Here is a 24,580-nt window from a genome sequence, read left to right as displayed (position 1 = left end):
TTCCACATTTTGCCATGAATAACAAATAAATAACTTGATGAAGAAGCTGTATGACCACCTCTGTTCTCAATGATGAGTGGACCACTTACATCAGCATACAAGACAAGGCTGAAGCATTTAGAGCTATTTTCAATCAGAAGCACCAAGTAAATGAGCAACTTGAGGTTCCCACCATCACAGATACCTCAAAGTTAAGTGTTTTTATTTTAAATTTCTCTATTCAGTTGGCACAGCTATACATATTTGCCATAAGACAGATATCTGCAATCACAATGTTATATTCCTTAGTTAATATCTCTTCATGAGACATGTAAAGGAATTACCAACAAAGCTCATTTGTTCTTCAACCTCACAAATTCAACAGCCTCAGAGGATGTCTTCCTGTCCGACACCTTGAACCCTTCCGTTTCTGAAGGTATTCCTAATTTTTAAGCTACTCATACATTTTTTTAAAAAAAATCTGCCTTTACCATTTTGGAAACTGTTAAACTGCACCACCACAGAACTGTTCTGTCTAAAAGAAATCTCCTGCCACACTAACCTTCAAGGTAGATCTTGATAAAAGAAAACTGAGTTTTGTCTCTATTTCCCTGGATCAAAGACACCTGTGTTTTTCTTCCCCTTTTACCATTTATTTCATGAACTATTAACCTCAAAGGATTTTTTTTTTTAAAACTTATGTGCATTAAAATAAGGCTTTAACTTACCACACAACCTGGCACCACTCAATGAAGCTAAAATTGTGCCTCTTCTTGTTAACAAACAATATAGAAATACAAATAAAATTAAATCATACATCTAGTGAACAAATCCAATTTAACCAATTATTGTCCCATTGGTCTACTCTTGAACACCAATGAAGTGATCAGTGAGGTCATTGATAATGTTATGATCCCAGCTGATGGTAATATTGGACAAGTCAGATTTGAAACCTGGCTTGAATAGATCATATGTTTTATTGATTGCAATTTGTTCATTGTGGTGGGCAGGCATAGAACAAATTCAGAGATTACCAATATTTTAATGCGACAAGAGACTATCAAATTCTTTTCCATAAATGAAAATAAAAATTCAAACTATGCACATTAAACCATTTAAAACTGTTTTATTACAAATAACAGAAAAATTCTACCCCTTTATCCTCAAGAACAACCTAAAGGACATTGTTGCAGGAGCTCCCTGGAGTTCTGTCCTCGGCCTAAACAATTTATGCTGGTATATCCAAAATAATAAAGTGTGAGGCTGGATGAACACAGCAGGCCCAGCAGCATCTCAGGAGCACAAAAGCTGACGTTTCGGGCCTAGACCCTTCATCAGAGAGGGGGATAGGGTGAGAGTTCTGGAATAAATAGGGAGAGAGGGGGAGGCAGACCGAAGATGGAGAGAAAAGAAGATAGGTGAAGAGGAGAGTATAGGTGGGGAGGTAGGGAGGGAATAGGTCCAGGGAAGGCGGACAGGTCAAGGAGGTGGGATGAGGTTAGTAGGTAGGAGATGGAAGTGCAGCTTGGGGTGGGAGGAAGGGATGGGTGAGAGGAAGAACAGGTTAGGGAGGCAGAGACAGGTTGGACTGGTTTTGGGATGCAGTGGATGGAGGGGAAGAGCTGGGCTGGTTGTGTGGTGCAGTGGGGGGAGGGGACAAACTGGGCTGGTTTTGGGATGCGGTGGGGGAAGGGGAGATTTTGAAGCTGGTGAAGTCCACCTTGATACCATTGGGCTGCAGGGTTCCCAAGCGGAATATGAATTGCTGTTCCTGCAACCTACGGGTGGCATCATTGTGGCACTGCAGGAGGCCCATGATGGACATGTCATCTAAAGAATGGGAGGGGGAGTGGAAATGGTTTGCAACTGGGAGGTGCAGTTGTTAATTGCGAACCGAGCGGAGGTGTTCTGCAAAGTGGTCCCCAGGCCTCCGCTTGGTTTCCCATGCTGGTATATCATTGACTTTCCACCAAAATAAGTTCAGAAGTTTGGATTGCTGATTGCTCATTTGTGCCTGTTTGGCTATTGTAGGACTATTTGTGCCTACTTGGTTATTAAAGCAGTCTGTACATACATGCAGCAATGGTTAGACAACACTCGGCTTGCGCTGGTAGGTTGTAGGTAACATTCACACTGGAGAAATGCCAGCCAATGACTCATTTCCTCAGGTGTCAAGATATTTGCTTTGTCAAGACTTTGGACCTTGTTGAGGTTATCCCGTGGGTTAGTTTTCACTTTTGTTTGATTTGGAGATGTTTGGTTTTTGACTCCCTTTTTTCATTCTCTCCAACTCCTTTATTACGTGACAAGTTGTGTAATAACGTTACTTGTGTTGTTTTTTTTTCTTCGAGTTTTCCTTCAGATAGGATAGCATTTATGTACACACGTATATATTGTATATGTATTTTTATAATATTCTATTCCTGTTCCAAAATTGTAAGGATATGGAAAAGAACACAATCATAGAACCCATACAATGTGGAAGCAGGCCATTTGGCCAATCGAGTCTACACCAACCCTTTGGAGCATTCCACCCAGACCACCACCACCACCCCTGTCCCTACACCCCCCAAATCCGTGTGACCCTGCATTTACCATGAATAATCCACCTAGCTTGCACATCCTGGGGCAATTTAGCATAGCCAATCCACCTAACCAGCGCATCTTTGGACTGTGGGAGGAAACCGGAGCACCTAAAGAAAACCCAAGTGCAGGCAAGCATGTAGTATCACTTCAAATCAATTTTTTTTATGTTTGCCTGCCATGAGATTTAGGCAACAGTTATAAGGCATGATTTTATTGATTAATATAAATGGAATGATAGCAGTCTTCTCAAAGGTCAGTCACCTACGACACATTTTCGTCACTAAGGGTGACTTGGATCAGGTTCTAATAACAAGGCAGTTGTGGCAAGAGAGCTGATCAAGTTTTTTTTATATTAACTTGTAGTCCCCATAGATAAAAAGGATCAGAGAGCGGTCGCAGTGGTGGAACTAATTAAAGTCTCAGTATCTAGGGCACTAACGCATGCAGTATTCACAATGAGGTGAATGATTTGAAGGCTCAAATAAAAGAATTGATTTGATTGCCGTGACATACATGTGATTATAGGGTAATCAAAACTGTTTGATGTTCAAGAATATTCATCATTTAAGAAGCATATGCAAAAGGGAAAGGAGATGGGTAAGCATTCTTCATACAGAATAAAATCAGTACATGAGTGAAAGATGATATTGGATTGAAAAATCAAGGTGTAGAATCAGCTTGGGTGGAACTAGGAAACAGCAAAGTGCAGCAAATATTCAGAGTTTCTTATTAGCCACCAAACATTGGTGGTAATTGTGGGCATGGTATAAATCAAGGAATTACAGCTCCTTGTAACACAGGTAGTACAGTCATAATGGGTGACTTTGATTTATATACAGACTGGGTAGACCTAATTAGTACTAATGTTTTCTTTTTTTTTGCACAGAACAGGCCCTTCAGCCCACAATGTTGTGCCGACCATTGATCCTCATGGATGCACCCTCAAATTTCTGTGACCATATGCATGTCCAGCAGTCTCTTAAATGACCCCAATGACCTTGCTTCCACAACTGCTGCTGGCAACGCATTCCATGCTCTCACAACTCTCTGCGTAAAGAACCTGCCTCTGACATCCCCTCTATACTTTCCACCAACCAGCTTAAAACTATGACCCCTCGTGCTAGCCATTTCTGCCCTGGGAAATAGTCTCTGGCTATCGACTCTATCTATGCCTCTCATTATCTTGTATACCTCAATTAGGTCCCCTCTCCTCCTCCTTTTCTCCAATGAAAAGAGACCGAGCTCAGTCAACCTCTCTTCATAAGATAAGCCCTCCAGTCCAGGCAGCATCCTGGTAAACCTCCTCTGAACCCTCTCCAAAGCATCCACATCTTTCCTATAATAGGGCGCCCAGAACTGGACGCAGTATTCCAAGTGCGGTCTAACCAAAGTTTTATAGAGCTGCAACAAGATCTCACGACTCTTAAACTCAATCCCCCTGTTAATGAAAGCCAAAACACCATATGCTTTCTTAACAACCCTGTCCACTTGGGTGGCCATTTTAAGGGATCTATGTATCTGCACACCAAGATCCCTCTGTTCCTCCACGCTGCCAAGAATCCTATCCTTAATCCTGTACTCAGCTTTCAAATTCGACCTTCCAAAATGCATCACCTCGCATTTATCCAGGTTGAACTCCATCTGCCACCTCTCAGCCCATCTCTGCATCCTGTCAATGTCCCGCTGCAGCCTACAACAGCCCTCTACACTGTCAACGACACCTCCGACCTTTGTGTCGTCTGCAAACTTGCTGACCCATCCTTCAATTCCCTCGTCCAAGTCATTAATAAAAATTACAAACAGTAGAGGCCCAAGGACAGAGCCCTGTGGAACCCCACTCACCACTGACTTCCAGGCAGAATATTTTCCTTCTACTACCACTCGCTGTCTTCTGTTGGCCAGCCAATTCTGTATCCAAGCAGCTAAGTTCCCCTGTATCCCATTCCTCCTGACCTTCTGAATGAGCCTTCCATGGGGAACCTTATCAAATGCCTTACTGAAGTCCATATACACCACATCCACAGCTTGACCCTCATCAACCTTACTAGTCACATCCTCAAAAAACTCGATAAGGTTTGTAAGGCATGACCTACCCCTCACAAAGCCGTGTTGACTGTAATGTTGTGGAGTATTAATTTCTGAAGTGTGTTCAAAATGGGTTTCCGGTGAACTACATTTGAGAACAAACTAGGGATTAGGCTACTTCAGATTTAGTGCTATGTAATGAGAAAGGCTAAGTCAGTTACCATGCTGTAAAAGGGAATTCGGGAAGTAGTGACTGTAACCTGATAGAATTTTACATTAAGTTCGAAAGCTATATAGTTCATTCTGAAACTAACATCTTAAATTTTAACAAAGAAAATTACGAAGGCATAAGGAGCATGTTGCCTACATTCAATTTGAAAAACATGAAGAGATTTGATGCTGGACTACCGATGCCGATTAGTTAAGGAAGTATGATATGGCCTACAACAAATATACATTCCATTAAAACATAGAAGCCCCCCAAAATGAAAATGAATTAACTGTGGCTAACAAAGGAAATTAAAGATGGTTTTAGGTAAAAGGAAGTGGCTTATAAGATTGTCAGATGTGGTAAACGTGAGGGTTGGTAGCAGTTTAGAATCCAGCAAAAGATGATCAAGAAAAGGATTGAGGGTAAAGAGAATATGATGCAAGCTTGTGAAATATGTAAAAGTGGACGATGAAAGATTCTTTAGGTATATGAAAGAAAAATGTTGGGAAGGGCAGTGTAGACCTGTTACAGGCAAAGACCGGAAGTATTTACAATGGATTATAGGAAAATGGTAGAGAAACTGGATGGTCACTTTGTGTTGTCTTCATGAAAGAAAATCTCATTGAAATGCTAGAGAACTAAAGGACTGATATTAATAAAGAGGTGATTCTCTAAGAAATCAACAGTATTGAAGGTTGAATGATTTAACTGGGCAGAATCAACATTGATTAACAAAAGGGAAATCACATTTGACAAACCTATTGAAGTTTTTTAAGGATGTTACTTGTAGCACAGATAAAGGAAAATGGGTAGAGGTCCTGTGTTTGGATTTTCAAAAGGCTTTTGACAAAGTCACATGTAGGAGGTTAGTAAACAAAATCAGAGCACATGAGATTGGAGGTAGTATACCGGTATATATTGAGAGCTGGTTAACAGATGTACAATGGGAAGTAGAGATAAATAGGCTAATCTCAAGGTGGCTGTTATTAGTGGATTCCACAAGAATCTGCCACAACTGTTCACAATCTATTAAGAGATAATGGGAACTGCAGATGCTGGAGAATCCAAGATAACAAAGTGTGGGGCTGGAAGAACACAGCAGGCCAAGCAGCATCTTAGGAGCACAAAAGCTGACGTTTCGAGCCTTGACCCTTCATCAGAAAAAACCCTTTTTCTGATGAAGGGTCAAGGCCCGAAACGTCAGCTTTTGTGCTCCTAAGATGGTGCTTGGCCTGCTGTGTTCTCCAGCCCCACACAATCTATTAAAAAGTGGGTAAATGTGGGGACTGAAGGTAATATTTCAAAACTTAGTGATGACGCACAACTGGGTGGGAATGTAAGTTGTGAGGAGGATGCAAGGAGGCTTCAGGTGGATTTGGATAGAGGAGGTGAATGGGCCAGAATATGGCAGGTAGAATGTAATGTAAATAAGCATGAAACTATCCACTTCAGTAGCAAAACAAAATAGTAAGGCTGAATATTTTTAAATGGTGAGAGGTCAGGAATGACTGATATCCAAAGAGACTTTGCTGTTCTTGTTCAGAATCTTCTGAAAACTAGCATAATAGTGCAGCAACTAATTAGAAATGCACATGGTATGTTGACCTTTGTCACAAAGGGATTTCAATACAGAGGTATTGTCTTGTTGCAGTTATAAGGAGATTTTTTGTCAAAATGTGTCAGACATATAATTTAAAATAAATAACTGCTCTAGTTCCTCCACTCTCAGGTTCTGTCCCTGCCGATCACATGCTTCTCTAATAAAAACCATAAACTGTGGATGCTGTAAATCAGGAACAAAAACAAAAGTTGCTGGAAGCTCAGCAGGTCTGGCAGCATCTGAGAAGAAAAACATCAGGGTTAACATTTTGGGTCCAGTGACCTTTCCTCAGAATGTGCTCCTTTAGTTGTAGATCTGTCTCTGAAGAAGTAGCAACAGCAGGATGGGAGAGGCCTGTGATTGGAGGAACTGGAGCAGCAAGAATGGAACAGACAGAACCTTTGATGGAAGAGCTCCAGACTGCTTCTCTCCCATGCTCTGTACACTTCCAGTCAAACTCTGCATTGTTTCCCTGCCTCCCAAGGTGACGCCTGCTCTTATAGTTCGATCCTTTTGGACCATGGAAGACCCCGTAATGGACGGGTACAAGCTTTCTTGAATATTTTGTCTCCATCCAGCTACTTCTGATATGTCAAGGGTGAATTTGCCTGTTCTCTCTTTGTGTATGCATCACTGATCCAGCAAGTGAGATTCTGATCTTCACCTCTTGATAGTCAGCAGCATTATCATTGCTGAATATTGGTTCTGAGGGAAGTAACTCATCTTCTAATTCTCCACAGCCTGTCAACCAGAAATCAGGAAAATTATGGAAAATTTTCACAGTGTGTACTTCCCAGTGGACAGTCTATCCCCAGAAATGGAAAGATCTGTCGAGGAAGGGAAAAGTCCGAGATAGACCAGGCAAAAGTGAGGGCAGGGTGGGAATTGGAATTTTTCCAATTCCGGGCATGAGAAGTAAGCAGCACCTATGATTTAAGCAATATATTGGAGAAAGAGTTGTGGGTGAGGCCAGAATAGGACTGGAACAGGGAATGTTCCACATACCCCACAAAGAGACAGGCATAACCAGGGCCCATGCTGTTACCCATGACCACCTCTCTGACCTGAAGTAAATGAGGGGAGTTAAAAGAGAAGTTGTTAAGGGTGAGGATGAGCTCAGCCACGCAGAGGAGGGTGGTGGTCAGTGGAGGTGGTTCAGGCCTTTGCTTCAGGAAGAGGTGGAGAATCCTGAGACCATGCTGGTGCGGAATGGACATGTAAAGGGATTGCATGTCTGTGGTAAAGACGATGCAGCTGGAGCCTGCAAACTGGAAATTCTGGAACTGGCATAAAGGGTCAGAGGAATCCTGGATGTACGTGGGCAGGGGGTGGACCAAGAGAGAAAAGACTGCATCAAGGTTTCTATTAACAGCAGTTCACCCTCCCAGCCAGATTGTTATCAACTTCTTTGTCTGTCCCACTGTTCAACTCTCTCTAATGGCTCTATCCTCACCTATCATTTACTCCTTACCCCATGTCCCACCCTAACGTTTGCATATAAACTGACATTTTCCTCGGTACTGACTGTTCTGAGGAAGGCCCGCCAGATGTGAAACTTTAACTCTAATTTTTCTACAGTGATACAACTTCTATTTTTCTTCCTGATTTACAGCATACACAATTCTTCCAGTTGTTCTTCAGACTCCCTTCTCAGTTCAAGCTGTTTCAGCTTAACTCCTTTTTTCATTTTTCTTTTGTGGAATTCCCTTTCTTTCTTTCTTTCTCCATCGCTGGTGCAGCCTCTACCTCTTTTCCTAACATTTTCTTTCGATTTTCAGTTCCAGCCTGTAGCTTTTCCAATTTCAAAAGATGTGTTTTACAATCCTGAGTTTTCACCTCAAGGTTCTTTGCTGCCTTTTTCCTGACATTTGGGTAGAACTCAATCTCTAGATGCCTATCTAGCCCTTCTAATTTTTCCAAGGAAGAAGATTTTAGTATTTTATTAGGTTTTTTTCCGCACTAAGCAGTGTTAATGGAAAATGTGGAAATCTTAATGCTTTTAATATTAGATTCCAGAAGACATTATTACAGTCTCTCTTTGTCAAACCAGTTTATGAAAGAACAATTTATTTTCCTCATGAGCATTACTCTTTGCCTGTCAGAATTATACTGGACTCCAAGCCTCTAAATTTGTTCTAACTAGCTGAAGAGGAGAAATTAACTCCCCTCTAAATCCCAATTTGATTGGCCATAACAAATGTTTTTATTTCTTTTCAAGCATCTGCCATCATATCTTAATTAGAATATAAATAACTAGATCAAAGAAAGGAGCCCATTCCAATGGTTTATTGAGTGAATGAAAGAGGAATTTTATCATTGTTCTGTACAGTTAAAACATAATTTAACTCAACATCAAATGCACACAGAAACATTGGTAAAAGGTTGTAGTGTTCCATCTGAGTTCCCTGGATTTGCCTCAATCTGTAGTCAGCTGAGCACTATATAGCCATTTTAGGTTAACATCTTGAAAAATCTCTTCAGTCCATGAAGCTCTTGAATATTAAAGTGAGATGAAGGAAGTTGAAAATCAATATTCTGTGTGTACCATTATTGTAATAGTATCTCTCCACAGAAAACCATAAGGTTGAAACTTGGCAGTCCCTGAACTGAGCTATGGTAAGAAATTTTAAGATCAAATGCGATGTCAAGTGACCCTTCCTTGACATTCAGATGAACAAGTTTTCCAAGCAAGTCCTCTGTCAAGACATGATTTTTGAGTTTTACGAGAAGATTGTCATTGTGCTTAATGCTCAATTTCACTCTGCGTAGTACCTAATTTATCCTTGTTAATGAAGTCTCTCATTCTCCATCCATCAGTTGTCTGAACAGATAACTGGCAATTTCAGCTCAGCACTTGTTCCACCAGACCTTTATTTAGATGCCCACATCAATATCTTGTGCATGCTGTAGGGGCAGTGCCACAGCTATTTGCTAGCTTTACAGGGGTGTACAGTAGAAATGAAGCCTACTAGTCTCTGAGTCACTGCAAAAGTGGCCCTCCACCACCACCCTTAAGCCTGTGGTAGCTCAATATGAAGAAAGGGAACATGCCTCTGGACAGCATCCCTGAATATTTGCACATTTAATTTTCGCTGCTACTTGTGAGGTACTTTAAACAAGATAGCTAAATTTGTTTTAAAAGGTATTCAATGAAGGCAAGTTGTTATTGATTTAAGATACCATTATTTTTATTAAATCCTGCATTCTTTCGCAAATAATGAATGACCACTGAATATCTGCTAATACTGAAGGTTTTTTTTTCTCTTTTTAAATGCGTGATTTAAGTAAATGCAGTTATTTATGGAAATTCAGCGTCTCGCAATAGTTCATTGTTGGTCTGAAACGCATGCGCGTATTACTGGGTTGATCGATGAGTCGGTGTGATGTGCAGGACGCATGCGCGTACTATTGCGTTTATCGATGAGTCCGTGTGATGTGCAAGACGCATGCGCATATTATTGGGTTGATCGATGAGTCCGTGTGATGTGAAGGACGCATGCGCGTATTCGTCTTCGGCCAGAGCAGGTAAGTGAAGGTTAAAGTTGTGTCAGTGATAATGTGAACTGCAGATATTGGAGAATCCAAGATAATAAAGTGTGAAGCTGGATGAACACAGCAGGCCAAGCAGCATCTTAGGAGCACAAAAGCTGACGTTTCGGGCCTAGACTCTTCAGGGAGGGGGATGGGGAGAGGGTTCTGGAATAAATAGGGAGAGAGGTGGAGGTGGACCGAAGATGGAGAGAATAGAAGATAGGTGGAGAGGAGAATATAGGTGGGGAGGGGATAGGTCAGTCCAGGGAAGACGACAGGTCAAGGAGGTGGGATGAGGTTAGTAGGTAGGAGATGGAGGTGAGGCTTGGGGTGAGAGGAAGAACAGGTTAGGGAGGCAGAGACAGGCTGGACTGGTTTTGGGATGCAGTGGGGGAGGGGAAGAACTGGGCTGGTTTTGGGATGCGGTGGGGGAAGGGGAGATTTTGAAGCTGGTGAAGTCCACTTTGATACCATTGGGCTGCAGGGTTCCCAAGCGGAATATGAGTTGCTGTTCCTGCAACCTTCGGGTGGCATCATTGTGGCACTGTAGGAGGCCCATGATGGACATGTCATCTAAAGAATGGGAGGGGAAGTGGAAATGGTTTGCGACTGGGAGGTGCAGTTGTTTATTACGTACCGAGCGGAGGTGTTCTACAAAGCGGTCCCCAGGCAACTGATGTCCATTTCAAGCCCATCGACTCCCACAGCTACCTAGAATACACCTTCTCCCACCCACCCTCCTGCAAAAATTCCATCCCCTATTCCCAATTCCTCCGCCGCATCTGCTCCCACGATGAGGCATTCCACTCCCGCACATCCCAGATGTCCAAGGTTTTCAAGGACCGCAACTTCCCCCCACAGTGGTCGAGAACGCCCTTGACCGCGTCTCCTGCATTTCCCGCAACACATCCCTTACACCCCGCCCCCACCACAACCGCCCAAAGAGGATCCCCCACGTTCTCACACACCACCCCACCAATCTCCGGATACAACGCGTCATCCTCCGACACTTCCGCCATCTACAATCTGACCCCACCTCCCAAGACATTTTTCCATCCCCACCCTTGTCTGCTTTCCGGAGAGACCACTCTCTCCGTGACTCCCTTGATCGCACCACACTGCCCTCCAACCCCACCACACCCGGCACCTTCCCCTGCAACCGCAGGAATTGCTACACTTGCCCCCACACCACCTCCCTCACCCCATCCCAGGCCCCAAGATGACTTTCCATATTAAGCAGATGTTCACCTGCATGTCTGCCAATGTGGTATACCGCATCCACTGTACCTAGTGTGGCTTCCTCTACATTGGGGAAACCAAGTGGAGGCTTGGGGACCGCTTTGCAGAACACCTCCGCTCGGTTCGCGATAAACAACTGCACCTCCCAGTCGCAAACCATTTCCACTCCCCCTCCCATTCTTTAGATGGCATGTCCATCATCAGCCTCCTGCAGTGTCACAATGATGCCACCCGAAGGTTGCAGGAACAGCAACTCATATTCCGCCTGGGAACCCTGCAGCCCAATGCTATCAATGTGGACTTCACCAGCTTCAAAATCTCCCCTTCCCCCACTGCATCCCAAAACCAGCCCAGTTCGACCCCTCCCCCTCTGCATCACACAACCAGCCCAACTCTTCCCCTCTACCCACTGCATCCCAAAACCAGTCCAGCCTCTCTCTGCCTCCCTAACCTGTTCTTCCTCTCACCCATCCCTTCCCCCCACCCCAAGCCGCACCTCCATCTCCTACCTACTAACCTCATCCCACCTCCTTGACCTGTCCGTTTTCCCTGGACCGACCTATCCCCTCCCCACCTATACTCTCCTCTCCACCTATCTTCTTTTCTTTCCATCTTCAGTCCGCCTCCCCCTCTCTCCCTATTTATTCCAGAACCCTCACCCCATCCCCTGCTCTGATGAAGGGTCTGGGCCCGAAACGTCAGCTTTTGTGCTCCTGAGATGCTGCTTGGCCTGCTGTGTTCATCCAGCTTCACACTTTATTAAGTGAAGGTTAGGCTGGTAACATTAAGTCATCGGGCATCAGTATAGAAATGAGGGCCAACTGGGGGTGTTGCCTGTTTAGCATCTCGGTTGCTAACCTTGAGGTGCATTTCACTATCGACCGGCGTCTATATTGTCAGTGGGTTGCACAAAAAGACTGAGAGGAGGTTGGGTAGCAACTGGGGAGAAACCCTTATAGTGTGTGGCTACTTGTCCTGAAACGATAGTTTTCTCTTTCCAGAAACGTTCCCCCAACTAAATATTTCTACCACTTTTTTTTTTCTTGTTTCTGTTTTTATTTCAGATTTCCACTATCCACTTTAGTCGGGAAATGCTGACCAGGAGACCAAACGGTTGCGCCATCTTGCGTTAGGAAGGTGGGTGTTTCTCTGCCTTATACTGCCCATGCGTTCCGCCTTCTTGCGTTAGGAGGATGGGTGTTTCTCTGTCTTATACTGCTCATGCGTTCTGCTACCCTGGTGACTGGCCATGATTTATTTGTCTCTGGGTAACTGAGAGCTGGCTGTAATTATGTTTTAAAGATTGTTCTGCCCAGAGCTTAAGTATTCTTTCTGAGCTAAGTAAGCATGTTGGCAAATGGATGGTTTTAATTAAAATTCTCATTCCTCAACTTATTGAGCTTCAAATTATGGTGTGGTAATGTTGGACTTGAGTATTGCCAGAGAGAGAGAGGAAGAATTTGAAGCTTTTTGCCCTCTATTCATCACCACCAAACTTGGAAAGATAAACAATCTCAAGAGTTTGAACAATAACCAAATCCACCCAGTTAGACTTGCTGCTGTGCAGTGGCTATCCTATGGCTTTCCAGTCACCACAGTGCTGTTGACCCAAAAAGTAGATCTGCTGATCATATGATCAAGTAACGTTGTCCTGAATTTTAATATTGGTATGATGAAGGGTACTTAAATTCCAAATTTCAGCAAAATGGTCCATTGTTGTGCATAAGAGTGTAACCATGCAGTGGGCTGAAAAGCCCGAAGCAAAATATATGTTGATTGTGATCCTGTGATTGACAGCAGTTGCCAAACAACTGTGTGTGCTGATATAGAACACAAGAGTACAGCACAGTACAGGCCCTTCGGCCCACGATGTTGTGCCGTGGAATAATCCTAATCCAAAACTAAAACAACCTAACCGACATTCCCCTCAATTCACTGCTGCCCACGTGCATGTCCAGCAGTCGCTTAAATGTCACTAATGACTCTGCTTCCACGACTACCACTGGCAAAGTATTCCATGCGCTCAACTCCCTAGGTGAAGAACCTCCCTCTGACATCTCCTCTATACCTTCCTCCTAACACCTTAAAACTATGACCCCTCGTGGCAGTCAATCCTGCCCTGGGGAAAAGTCTCTGGCTATCGACTCGATCCATGCCTCTCATTACCTTGTACACCTCGATCAGGTCACCTCTCTTCTCTCTGGAGAGGAGGAGGAAAAGTCCGAGCTCAGTCAACCTCTCCTCGAAAGACAAGCCCTCCAGTCCAGGCAGCATCCTGGTAAACCTCCTTTGCACCCTCTCCAAAGCCTCCACATCTTTCCTATAATAGGGTGACCAGAACTGGACACAACATTCCAAGTGTGGTCTCACCAGGGTTTTGTAGAGCTGCAGCAAAACCTCGCAGCTCTTAAACTCAATCTCCCTGTTAATGAAAGCCAAAACACCATATGCTTTTTTAACAACCTTATGCACTTGGGTGGCAACTTTGAGGGAGCTATGCACTTGAACACCAAGATCCCGCTGTTCCTCCACACTGCCTTTAATCCTATATTCAACATTTAAGTTCAACCTTCCAAAATGCATCACCTCACATTTATCCAGGTTGAACTCCATCTGCCATTTCTCAGCCCAACTCTGTATACTGTCAATGTCTCGCTGAAGCCTGCAATTGCCCTCGATACTATCAACGGCACCTCCAACCTTTGTGTCATCAGCAAACATACTAACCCACCCCTCAACCTCCTCATCCGAGTCATTTATAAAAACTACAAAGAGCAGAGGCCCAAGAACAGAGCCCTGTGGGACACCACTCGGCACTGACCTCCAGGCAGAATACATACCATCAACAACTCTGCCTCCTGTCAGCCAACCAATTCTGAATCCAGACAGCCAAATCACCCTGTATCCCATACCTCTTGACCTTATGAATGAGCCTGCCATGGGAACCTTATCAAATGCCTTGCTGAAGTCCATGTATGCCACATCCACTGCTCGACCCTCGTCAACCTGTCTCGTGACTTCCTCAAAGAACTCAATAAGATTTGTAAAGCATGACCTGCCCCTAACAAAGCCATGCTGATTCCCTTTAATCACTCTATGCTTTTCCAAATAGTCATCAATCCTAGCCCTCAGAAATTTTTCCAAAACCTTGCTGACCACAGACCTAAGACTGGCTGATCTATAATTTCCAGGGATTTTCCTATTCCCTTTCTTGAAAAGAGGAACAACATTTGTCTCCCTCCAATCTTCTGGTACGACTCCCATGGAGAGCGAGGAAGCAAAGATCTTCGCTAACAGCTTAGCAATCTCCTTTCTCACTTCCCGAAACAACTTAGGATAAATCTGGTCTGGCTCTGGGGACTTATCAATCTTAATGATTGCCAAAATTTCTAGCACATCAACTTCCTCAATCTTGATCTGTTCAAGCCTGTTTTCCTGCTCTTCAAAGTTCTCATTCGCAACAAGGTCCCTTTCCTTCATGAAAACCAAAGCAAAACACTCATTTAGGGCTTCCCCTATATGCTCAGACTCCACGCACAAGTTCCCTACGCTATCCTTGATCGACCCTACCTTCTCCCTGATCATTCTCTTATTCCTCACATATGAGCAAAATGCCTTCAGGTTCTCCCCCATCCTTCCTGCCAAGCCTTTGTCGTGCCCCCTCCTGGCCCTCCTCAGTCGACTTTTGAGCTCCTTCCGAACAAGCCAAGTGAAGTTTCTGCAGTTGCGAATTTAACCTTAGGTTGGATTTGCCATCATCTAGAATTAGTACTCTCTGGTTTTCAGAATTCTTTCATCAATGGTGCATTTTCTTGCGATCTGCTCTGCCAGACCCCTCATAATAATCTCCAAGGCAAGCTAGCCCACTTCTCCAGTTGATCCACATAATGAAGAATTATTCTTGTCAATCTTTTCTGCATCCTCCCTAAACTTTGGCTTCACATTTATCCTGAAGTGCACTGCCCAGATTTGGACACAATACTCCAGTGGAGCCTGAAACAGTATTTTCTAGACAACTAACTTTTATTTTCATACCTCAACACAACTTCCCCACACAGGAGCATTTAAACTCATTCCACTAACCTCACCATCACCTAACTCTTAGGAGGTCCTAGTTTATGATGAAATTCTAAAAATAAAACACATCTTTCATCGACAGTCCTATATTTTAAACAAGGCTGGCACTCTTCCCACACACTGACGAACAATTCTCCCTACCTAATTGCATACGAGAGGGATCTGTAGAAAAAGACGACACCAGACGCATTTGATGTAAATAGTTTCCTTTTTTAAAAAGGCACGAAATGCATTCCAGTTACTTATGTAATGACACTAGTTCATACTGCGTAGCTTTCAGGTGGAACCCAAAACAAGTACAAATTGGTTGACAACTCGGAGGTGAAATAAACCTGACTCTTTCGTCTCTGAAAGTAACCTAATTGAACTGCTGGGATTGGAGACAAGGGTCATGGGACACAGACAGGATGAGCGGAATTGAGAATGCAACCACAGCAGCCATGATCTTGCCTAATGGCTTAACAAGCTTAAATGGCTTACTCCAACTTTATTCCAACACAGTGGAGGAAACAGTATAGTGAGGTCTGATAATCATACTGTAATAATAGCACATATACTGTTTTTAATGCTTAATGCCACTTTCTCCCTCAAATCATTATTCTCTCCACTTCAAAAGCCCTCTGCCCTATTCAATATTTTCTATCCCCAAATCAATAGCTCTCTTCCTCATTGATGACCCTCTCCAATCTTACTCACACCCAATGACTGTCAACAAGCCCAAGTTACTCAAACAAAACAGCACATTGCATTTAATGGGGTTCGTAAATGCAAGTTTCCACTATAAGCTTGATTTTGATTCTGAATATTATCCTCTGAGGGAATGCCCAAGACCTAATGGAATGGACACAGTAACTCAGCTAATTGGGTCTGAATTGGCTGTATAAATCTGGAGAGCTAGTAATCAGTGGGTTGAGAGTTTTGAGAAGTGTGGCTCACTGAAATAAAACTTGCCAAGTGTGAAGTTGAATTCTGTACAATTTTCTTTGATTCGAAGAATATTGTTGAATTAAAATTATAAAATGGTAACCCATCCTTTCTGAGAATTCGCCCCTTAACAAGTCTAGATACAGGATGCAGGCAACACTAGAAAAAACAAGGGCTGTACCCAATAGAATTGAGGAAACAAATACTATCGATATTAGAGAAGCAAAGAAATTGAGATTGACAGGAAACCAGTAAATCACAAATGCTCAGGGTGCAATTAGCTGATGTTTTGGGTGCAATTCAAAGTACCACTATGCCATGAGCTGGCCAAATTTAATAAATGTTCAAAAATCAAACATGAAGGAGCATTGCAATGACCACAAATTGGTGGCAACTAATACATTCAATGGGTTGAAGAGTCTTTTAGTTGTACAGTATTTGACAGTGGGTGCATCTCTCTCATTCATGGAACAAAATGACTAAAATGCTACCTTGATTCTGAATAAAGAAAGATCAGACAAAGTTAAACAATGAGAATTTGACCAGTTTCAGCTTTGGGGATAATATCACAATAAAGTTTTTGCAAAGAGTGGTTATTGCTTCTACAATAGCTTGACTCCACCATTTTATTGGCATTGATATAGCATCCAGTGAAATAATATTGTTATGAAGTAGACCATCGATTAATGAAGAAAGCACAGATGAAACCGGATGTGGAAAATGGATTTGCAATTTATACAATATAGTGTCCTGACTGCATACTTTTAAAGGAACATCAACTCAGGAAATTAATGTAGCATTATTGACATCTATGCTCAAAGCTAGTGAAAGATAATCGGTTCAGCTTAAGACATGGATTATACTAGTGTAAGTAACATTATGCTCGTATGAACCTATTTTCTGCAATTAAGTGAAACATGTTCAGACATGTGCCTTTTTGAGTTACCCAGGAGCTTGGGACCCTATTGTTTTCTCCATGGCAAAAACTTAGCTAGTGAATCAAATGTCAGTTAATCCCCTTTTCACGATAAATGGTTTTGGTTTCCCACTTCTAAGTTAGGGTATCCACATTGAAGGCCTGCATCAGGACATGATGGCTAGAAATATGTCAAAATGTCCAAGCAGCTTGATTATATTGAAAGGCCATGTTCACTGACACCAGTGTATGCACATGTATGAATCGTTTTAGGCGTTGCTGCCTTGTGAAGATCGTGTTGTGCTGGTGAGTGAGTGAAGAAGAGATGCAGACCTGCGTGGTGAGAGGGGACCATTGATAGAGAACTGGTAGGTGGGCCCCTCCTTGTCACCCATGCACAGTTGACAGCAAGTGCAGGTATTAATGAACACTGCCTTAACAAAAAGCTATGCTTGTTTGAAGAGATAGAGAGAACTGCAGATGCTGGAGAATCTGAGGTAACCAGGTGCAGAGCTGGATGATCACAGCAGGCCAAGCAGCATCAGAGGAGCAGGAACACTGATGTTTTGGGCCTGGACCCCATTTCTGAAGAAGGGTCTAGGCCTGAAACATCAACCTTTGTGCTCCTCTGCTGCTTGACCTGCTGTGTTCATCCAGCTCCACACCTTGTTATCTCTTTTGCTTGTCTGAAGTTTGGCATTCTGTTGTTTTGAGGACATGGTGAAAGCTCTTAGTGTGAGGGTGGTGGTGGTGAAAGGAGAGAGGGGAGGATTGGAAGGTATGGGTCCTCCCCTCCAGTGCCCTTCATATTTCGTCGTCCAACCTCAGCCCTAACCACAGGCCCATCTCACCCTACCCATGCATCTGGTTTGCATTTCAGCATTGCACTTATTTTGTGCATTCAAGCCACGTGGAATTCACATATGAAGTAATGATGTATGGGATGTGGAATCATGCACATGCACAGTTGCCCAGCAGTTCGAGTGTCAGCAGACAACGCTTTTTCTTTATATGTACTCATAAAAACCTGATTTCCGCAACCCAGTAAAGATCTGCTCTCAAGCTGTGAAATAATTATTCTTCACGGGTGCAAGTTAGTTCTTCCATCTGTGTTCAGATTGAGTTCTATCCCAGTCAGTACAATTAAATACTTGCAGTTCTTTTTTGGAGTTGAAATTATAACCCACAGTTTACATTTTAGGGGTCATTATTCTCTACAATTGCCTTCACACCCTGTAAGTTCAATCGGCCACAGGACCAAATAAAGAACTTTTACAGGACAATTCCCAAGTGCTCTGCAATGAAGATGTCCGTTGGATCATACATGGATACGTTACTCAAACTATTTAACTGGCCTTGCTGTAAATAAATTCATTGCATGTACATCATTTGACATTGCATTCAGGGCAATAATTATTTTCAATATGCTGAAAACAAAGCTGCAAAAGTTTTAAAAACTGCATTTGATGCTGTTTTGAAAGATGCAAGTTGCAACTATTGCCTCTAAATTTTTACTGGGATGGAGATAAGATGATTCCAGAAAACTGTTAAAATACTGTGTACGAAGGGGATGTTTGTCTGTTAATCCTCTGACTTAGACATCTGATGCTTCAGAGTTGTTCATGTCAGTTCATTCACATATAACAACAGAGCTGAATCGTGAAGGCATGCTGTGATTGATTTGGACCAATCATGGTTGGGAATTTGCATGATGGAAAACAACCTGTAACACTAATTTGATCAAGATGACAGAAAAAATCTAAAATAAATAGCTTCTGTAATTTCATTCAAATCCAATTCTGCAAATGATGTGGCCATTCCCATTTTACGTGCTCGTGATAATAGCTTGAGTCAGAAATCCTGCCCAACACTAATACTGAATATCTTGGAATAAAACAAAGAGCTGGAGATTCTGAAATAGAAACAGAAATTGCTAGCAAAACTCAGGTCTGGCAGCATCTTGCAGAGAGAATGCAGAGTTAATGTTCATTCCAGTGACTCTTCATCAGGAGTTCTGAGGAAGAGTCACTCAACTCAAAATGTTAACTCTGCTTTCTTCTACCAGGTGCTGCCAGAGCTGCTGAATTTTGCTAGCAATTTCTGTTTTTTGGTGCTGAAGTTTGAAAACTCTTGTTGATTGCCAGCTATGCTATGTGCTTTGTTCAGTATTCTGGTTAACTTTTATGACTCAGTTTTTATTCTTTGTTCTCTTTCACACTTCTTTCCCTTTTACTCTCCATACATTTGTTTAGAAGGTGAGAATTCTTTTGGTCAATTTTCCTTGGATTGAAAATGGTCTACTTGTTTTGCTTCATCCTTGCACTTAGGAGATATTTACTCTTAACTGTGGGTTTCTCTTTTCCCTTTCAACATTGCTGCTAATTTGTTAATAACAACAAAGCTGATTTTGGAGTTGTCTCATTCATTCAACCTGATAAGAACTTTGCATTTAGTCTGGTTTCAAATAAAGTATTTGTTTCTCTCTAAGAACCTGCACCTAATAATGGGTCGTGTCATTATTTATTTTGTTTCTAAAAGGAAAATAGATTTCTTCTTTCTTTTATAGATAGTTCCAATCTCTTTCCAGCACATTTTTGTTAAAATTCAACTGATCAGGAAGTTTTATCCTCCTAGCTGTAAGAAAAAAAATGTTTCCACTGGTGGAATGCTCGGGAACAAGAGCTTGCACGCTTTATGGTAATTAAGAGAAGTCATTGGGAAATCATTAATGCAGCAAGTGCTTGGGATCTAAAAATGCATGGTGTAGGTGTGTAGTGAGCAGGTTCAGTTGAAGCATTTAGTTGGGAATTGGATACTTCCCTGAAAAGCAAGAACGTGCAGCCCTATGAGGAAAGGCCAGGAAATGGCACTTGAGCAATTGCTGCTTATGCCAGATAGAATGGTTGCAACACAGAAGAAAGCCAGTCAGTGGTTCTGTTTAATTCTGTATTGTTGGTCAGGCTTTTTCACATTCTAACAAATTTGGGAGTTCTGCCTAAGAACTTTAAAAAAGAGAGGCTACACTCGAATGTTCAGTTATCATTATAGAGTCCCCATAGTGTTCAAACAAGCCATTTGGCCCAACAAGTCCACATCTACTCTCCAAAAAGCGTCCCAGCCAATTGACGTATCATATTGTTGTATTTAGCATTGCTAATTCACCTAACTTACACATCCCTGGACACTACGTGCAATCCCCCTACCCTGCATATCTTTGGACTGCGGGGAGAAATCGGATTGCACCTGGCAGAAACCCACACAGACATGTGGAGAATATGCAAACGCCACACTGTCGCCTGAGGGTGGAATCGAACCCGGGTCATTAGTGGTGAACATTACACACTGTGCTACCCTTGCTGTATTCACAAATTACAACAAGCAGGGACCTTTCTGGAGGAACAATACATAGAGAGTCAGCACTCCCTTTCAGTTAACCATCAAAAAGCCTTTGTTACTCCTTTTTTGTGTACAAATACATACAACATCCAAGCCATAAACCACAGCAATATCAGGTGGTTAAAAGGAACGTGCAACCTACGACTGGTCACAGTTTTATGAAGTAGTCTTTCAAATGATAGGATTACCTCAGCTGCAGCTGTAACATCTAAAAGTTGATGCCTTGTATAATTGCAACCAACGTGCTAAACTAAGGATGGATCCTGAGATAATGGGAACTGCAGATGCTGGAGAATTCCAAGATAATAAAATGTGAGGCTGGATGAACACAGCAGGCCAAGCAGCATCTCAGGATGGATCCTTACTGTCTGATTGTCTTTGTTTTTGTTTCAGATCAACTAAATGCGCAATTGTCCAGAATGCTTAGTTATTAACTATTAATTGGACTTTTAAAGTCTGAGTGTTTAGAGATGTGCACACATGCATCTTTCCAGATTCCTAATACTTATTTCAAAACCATTTAATAAGCTTCCATTGTCTTCATACTGATACGACTAGGTACAGAAGTTGGCCTTCCAGCCCCATTGAGTTTGCCCCACCATTCAGTAGATCATGACTCAGCTGATTTATTCTTGACTCCGTTTTCTTACCTTTTCCCCGTAACACATTCCCTTATTAAAAATCTGTCTTAGCCCTGAATTTACTTAATAACACAACCTCGACCCAGCTGTCTGTGGTAAATAATTCACAGATTCATAAGAAATTTCTCTTCATCTTCCTGTTAAAGTGCATAATGTCATTTTGCTAATTATTTTTCATCTGCTGAACTTTTTTCATTACTTTCTAAAACTATCTATTTCTCTCTGCAGACTCATTATGACATCCTCAACATTTGCCTTCTCAACTATTTTTCTGTCATCTACAAACTTGTTATGACACATTTGTTTTCTTCATCCAAATCAGTGTGTTGCAAATAATGGTGGCCCCAGTACTGATCTCTGTGGCACACCAATGGCTAACAAGTTGCCATCATGAAAACGCCCCTGTGCACCAACTCTCAATCTATTTAGCTAATCATCTATCCGTGTCTGTATCGTGATATGGAGGTGCTGGTGTTGGCCTGGGATGGGACAAAGTCACCTGATGAAGGGACAAAGGTCCGAAAGCTTGTGATTTCAAATAAGCCTGTTGGATTATAAGCTGGTGTCATGTGATTTATGACTATGTCTGCATCACCACGGACTCTTATTAAACAGCCTAATATATGGCACCTGAATGATTGCCTTGTGAAAATCTAAATATATTATACCCAGAACTTCCAATTTGTTTATCCTGATTGTCATCACCTCAAAAAATTCTAATCAATTTATCAGGCAATTAGGCTATTTGGCCCATTGAGTCTGCTCTGCTATTCATTAAGATCATGGCTGACTTGATAATCCCCAATGTTGTTTTCTTTTCCTGCTATTTCTCCTTAGCACTCAACTCCATTTTAGAGAGATGATGTTGTCTCTCTTTGCATGGCAATAAGTCAGTTTTCAAGACAAACTGTTCAATTTTGAGGGGAAACAAAAGGCATGTTTTTCTCAGGGTCCCAATGCATGATGGACTAAGCTGGTGAATCTTAAATACTGTGCATCATTGTGTAGCTTCTGTGAGCCTTGAACTGTACTACAATTCATCTTGCTACAGCTTACAGAACCTCACATGGGGAAACTGGTTTCTGCCTCAGTGTCTTTGTGATAAAGACTTGGAGAATCAAAAAAAAGTCTGTGTAATTCTGGCAATGGGCTGAGAAAGTTAAAATTAGTGGAGCACGCACATAGGAATGGTTCTCTGTTGCATTAAGCTAGAACTGGACTCGATATCCTTCCTCTGCTGACCTCATTGCTAAATATAGCAGTTTGTTATTTCAACAAATGAAATCTCAAGTATTGCAGGATCAAGAAAGGATATAATGTACAGACAACTGTTGAGTTGTTGGAGTTGGATGATCGTCTGATAAAGATGACATGTGAAATGTGTTTATTGTTCAGACAAAATCTGACCCATACAGCCTTTGAGTTATTTTGCCCTCCTAACCACTTAACCATTCTGTCACATCTTCTGAGGAAGTAAAAGGAATAATTTGCATTATTATGGTTGCATTAACATCATAGTACTTCTCACAGTCTCACAGGAACATTATCAGACAAAATTTTATATTAATCCACATATGGCTTGATGGCAAAAACACTTGGCCAGAGTTAGATTTTTAAGTAGCATCTTAAAGGGAGAAAGAGAAGTTCAACATCTGGGCGGGGATGCTGGATGTTCTGACCTCAGCAGCTGGCGGTATGTCTTTCAAAGATGATTAAAATCAGGAAAACTGAAAAGACTGTATTATATTTCTTTCTGATGTGAAATATGGGACTGGAATAGGTGAGAGATAGGGAGGCATAACAACCAGGGGCTGAAAATAAGGATGCAAAGTTTAAACTCATGACCTGGTTTAACCAGGATCCAGTAAAGGACTTGCTCCAAATTTAAAGCACAAGCAACAGAATTTTGGATGTATTTATCCTTTGAAGCAAGATGTGGGAGGGAGGCAGCCAGCAGTGCTCGCAGATTTTTCAAGTTTAGAGGCAACAGGCACCAAGTGACAGTTTCATAAGCAGTTGAGGAAGGGTTGGAAATAGGCTTGTTCTGGGGCAAGAGATAATGGGAACTGCAGATGCTGGAGAATTCCAAGATAATAAAATGTGAGGCTGGATGAACACAGCAGGCCAAGCAGCATCTCAGGAGCACAAAAGCTGACGTTTCTGCCCTAGACCCTTCATCAGAGAGGGGGATGGGGAGAGGGAACTGGAATAAATAGGGAGAGAGGGGGAGGCGGACCGAAGATGGAGAGTAAAGAAGATAGGTGGAGAGAGTATAGGTGGGGAGGTAGGGAGGGGATAGGTCAGTCCAGGGAAGACGGACAGGTCAAGGAGGTGGGATGAGGTCAGTAGGTAGATGGGGGTGCGGCTTGGGGTGGGAGGAAGGGATGGGTGAGAGGAAGAACAGGTTAGGGAGGCAGAGACAGGTTGGACTGGTTTTGGGATGCAGTGGGTGGGGGGGAAGAGCTGGGCTGGTTGTGTGGTGCAGTGGGGGGAGGGGACGAACTGGGCTGGTTTAGGGATGCAGTTGGGGAATAGGAGATTTTGAAACTGGTGAAGTCCACATTGATACCATTAGGCTGCAGGGTTCCCAGGCGGAATATGAGTTGCTGTTCCTGCAACCTTCGGGTGGCATCATTGTAGCACTGCAGGAGGCCCATGATGGACGTGTCATCCAAAGAATGGGAGGGGGAGTGGAAATGGTTTGTGACTGAGAGGTGCAGTTGTTTGTTGCGAACTGAGTGGAGGTGTTCTGCAAAGCGGTCCCCAAGCCTCCGCTTGGTTTCCCCAATGTAGAGGAAGCCACACCGGGTACAGTGGATGCAGTATACCACATTGGCAGATGTGCAGGGGCACACCTCCTCCCTCACCCCTATCCCAGGCCCCAAGATGACATTCCACATTGGCAGATGTGCAGGTGAACCTCTGCTTAATGTGGTATACTGCATCCACTGTACCCGGTGTGGCTCCCTCTACATTGGGGAAACCAAGCGGAGGCTTGGGGACCGCTTTGCAGAACACCTCCGCTCAGTTCGCAACAAACAACTGCACCTCCCAGTCGCAAACCATTTCCACTCCCCCCCCTCCCATTCTTTAGATGACACGTCCATCATGGGCCTCCTGCAGTGCCACAATGATGCCACCCGAAGGTTGCAGGAACAGCAACTCATATTCCGCCTGGGAACCCTGCAGCCTAATGGTATCAATGTGGACTTCACCAGTTTCAAAATCTCCTATTCCCCAACTGCATCCCTAAACCACCCCAGTTCGTCCCCTCCCCCCACTGCACCACACAACCAGCCCAGCTCTTCCCCCCACCCACTGCATCCCAAAACCAGTCCAACCTGTCTCTGCCTCCCTAACCTGTTCTTCCTCTCACCCATCCCTTCCTCCCACCCCAAGCCGCACCCCCATCTACCTACTGACCTCATCCCACCTCCTTGACCTGTCCGTCTTCC

The 24,580-nt window shown here is 43.0% G+C and overlaps 1 protein-coding gene across 10 annotated transcripts in view; it reads left to right on the top strand.

Annotated features, from left to right (window-relative positions):
* The window catches only part of LOC125455082 (zinc finger protein 664-like), an 82,674-nt gene that overhangs the window by 10,704 nt on the left and 47,390 nt on the right, over nucleotides 1-24,580 (top strand). For 3 of the 10 annotated variants that reach the window (XM_059648444.1, XM_059648447.1, XM_059648443.1), the window contains exons 2-3: nucleotides 9,687-9,926; nucleotides 12,236-12,308. The gene's annotated coding sequence lies outside the window, so the exon portion shown is untranslated. The other 7 variants (XR_009446135.1, XR_009446136.1, XR_009446138.1 and 4 more) reach the window with 7 other exon arrangements.

The sequence above is a fragment of the Stegostoma tigrinum genome, chromosome 9 (assembly GCF_030684315.1).
Source record: "Stegostoma tigrinum isolate sSteTig4 chromosome 9, sSteTig4.hap1, whole genome shotgun sequence".
Lineage (NCBI taxonomy): Eukaryota > Metazoa > Chordata > Chondrichthyes > Orectolobiformes > Stegostomatidae > Stegostoma > Stegostoma tigrinum.
The sequence above is the reverse complement of the archived record's forward strand: the minus strand, read 5'-3'. Positions and strand labels throughout refer to the sequence as shown.